Source organism: Branchiostoma floridae, chromosome 6, assembly GCF_000003815.2.
Source record: "Branchiostoma floridae strain S238N-H82 chromosome 6, Bfl_VNyyK, whole genome shotgun sequence".
Taxonomy (NCBI): domain Eukaryota; kingdom Metazoa; phylum Chordata; class Leptocardii; order Amphioxiformes; family Branchiostomatidae; genus Branchiostoma; species Branchiostoma floridae.
The window spans coordinates 27,852,125-27,854,982 of record NC_049984.1 but is presented as its reverse complement, the minus strand read 5'-3'; the positions used below and the strand labels follow the sequence as shown (position 1 = coordinate 27,854,982).

The 2,858-nt window shown below is 39.4% G+C and overlaps 1 long non-coding RNA gene across 1 annotated transcript; it reads right to left on the bottom strand.

Moving 5' to 3' along the window:
- Nucleotides 1–398: 398 nt before the first annotated feature.
- LOC118417289 lies at nt 399–2,453 on the bottom strand. Its single transcript, XR_004831353.1, has 2 exons — nt 1,932–2,453; nt 399–1,225 (listed from the first exon to the last, which is right to left on the bottom strand). It is a non-coding gene; the product is annotated as an uncharacterized LOC118417289 (long non-coding RNA).
- Nucleotides 2,454–2,858: the final 405 nt, after the last annotated feature.

Genomic DNA, 2,858 nt, shown 5'->3' with positions numbered 1-2,858 from the left:
ACTAAATCTACATAGATTTTTCGGCGGATTTGGCATCCCGACATTGGAGAAAATCGGCAGGCATTTCCAAGCCAGCACTCTGAAAACCAGTAAGTAAATTGAGGTTCATCTATTAATAGGTATTTTGTAAATTTTGTCTAAGGAAGTTATTGTCAAGACGTATTGATTGATAATTGCCTTTGTAGGAAGTAACTGCTAACACCATTTTCAATCAGTAACAGTACCTTTGACAGTATTGTCCTAAAATATTTGGCTCGTCTGGACAACTCAGAAGATTCATTCAATCAGTGCAGCAGGTCATAACTTAATTTTCGTTTTTCACTAACTTCATTATTTTTCGGTACCCATCGGTCTTGTAATATCATCTCGAGGTAGGCAAATAAATAGAATGGCTGAAATTTATATTACTCGTGTAATTGAATAAAATCCCACAGGAAAGTAAGTAGTGAATACATTAGCTATTTATGTCATAACATAGATATGTAATAGGGAATGCCAGTCATAAAAGTGGACATTCTTGAAGTTCATAAGCTGATTCAAGTACTATGGTTCAGTACGGTGTCAATACCTCCGCATGTAGTTGTTTCAATAAAGTAGTAATTTCTTTTCTTTCATTTGAAATTTGAAGTTGAAGACAAACCCCTAGTGTTTGACAAGACCGATGACTTGCCGAATGTCATACTCATCGCAGTGAGAAATTTTAAGGTATGTATAACAACACAAATGTGCTGCAAGGCCTGTGTGTTACAATTTGTGTTGATCATCTCCATGGCCTTTTTCACTACACGTGGTGAGCTATTTTAATGAACATTAATAGTATGCTGTTCCCTGTAATTCAAACCCATCTAACTAAGCTGAACCAGCCCCCACTGAGCCAGAGACACAGTCCCCGAAGTCTGGGTTTCCAAGAGGCTGGACAGCTGTAACAATAGACCTGACTAACAACCCCTGAGTAAGTTGGATGTTCTGCCACAAGCCAAAATGAACATAGATGTCATCAGTGATGTGTCACGATTTGATATGCCACCATATATGGTAACGTTTCATTGTAGATAAATATTGTTTTGGAAACCTCATTTTATGATCAGATGTTTCAAGCTGTGCTGACTTCGTGTCTGAAAGATATTGGCTTTGTCGACCAGAGTATGTCACCTCTCTATTGGAGGTGCACAGCTGTCGATGTTCAGTGTGGTCTGCATTGATGTTTGCCTCATCTCAGGAGCTTCTGTACAGGAAATACAAATTAAGAACCAAGATTAGTTGTGTACTAGTAACAAGCAATTTTTCTTTTGCCAGTTAACACGAAAGATATGTCTTGAAGTGATTCTACCAATGCCAATAGCTGGTATTTTAGCCAGCAGAGAGAAGTGCAGACTGTTGATTAACAGTTGATATATTTCAATTACGATAAACATACATTAACACGCACTCGTGGTCATTACATGCATTAACACAATATAAAACACGACTAATATGTTTTGAGAAGTTCAACGAATTCGCGAATACTGCAAAGTAGTCCAACCCAGTCCGCCAACACGTAATCAAGATAATCCATCACAGATGTCAGCCGCGGCCGGCCTCACACTTTCGATTCTTTTGAGTCATTTTGTCACGATTTGTAATTGAAAAACAGATTAATATCGTCGACATAGTACAAAGCCCTTGCTAGAATCAAAAACTGTAAGTTCGGGGCAAAACCTGAGGGTATGGACAAACTGACGTGTTTGTTGCGAGACACATTCCAAACGCTGCCTTACACAAGGCGTGGATGAAGGACACGGCAGAATCAATCCATATTCCTGACCAAGATTTCTAAAACATAGACACACGGGCAACCACAATCTTTAAAATATTTGTTCCTACATAATAACAAAAATGCCATGGCGTCAGGACAATTTGGAAGGACAAATCACCTCTAACGGGAGACCTACCTCTCGCCAGCGCCTTTCTTCTCCAACACTAAAAGCTGCCTGCCTGTGCGACGGGAAATACTGTACATATCCATCCGCCGTAAAAGTGCCCAGCTGTATAGCAGCTAATAATTCATCGTGAACAGCTACTTTTTACTAATTCTTGGGCAAATATTATACCAAAGCAGGAAATAATGCCAGTGATCTAAACTCCAGTTCTTATTTGATGGATGCTCCCTTCTTGTTATGAACTATTTTCTGGCGGCACTTGTGTACATCCTGTCTGAGGAGGTTATTCGGTGTCTACAGATTGGGAGGCTCACATAGGGTTTGTCAAACAGGAGTGGGTTTTGGGTAATACAGAAAATGCAAACTGGCAAGCGAAGTGGTCATTAGAGTAGAATGCACTTCATAAACTCCAATTGTACATGGATCATGTAGATGCCATGGGTGATTGGGAATGGGTATACATGTGGCAAACGCAAATCATTCTATTCCTGTCAATTTGAACCACCATATATCCGCTATTTAACCCACGCACTATTCAAATGTTTAAAGGTCTACTACGTAACATTTGAACAAAACAAAAAGTAGCTTTTCCTACTTTTTCTTTACATTGTTAGTTCAATCAACCATATAGCATTGCATACCAATATTTAGGGAGAGACGCTGCGACATCATTGCACCAAATAAGCATGTATAAAAATTGTGATCTTCCAACAAACAGATGGGTTCAGGCCTGGTCACTGCCTGGCTCTTGTTCCTTATCAGCCTGGCTTCCCAGTGGGGGGCCAGTTGGCAGTTTCCTTTGAGGATTTGAGTACAGTAGGTTAGTTTTCTGTACAAGGTTTCTTTCAGTTTGAAGGGAATATGACCTCAGCTTGTTGATACCCTACAAAATAGACTAATAAGTTCATGACTATATGCTATTTTAGAATGATTAGATAT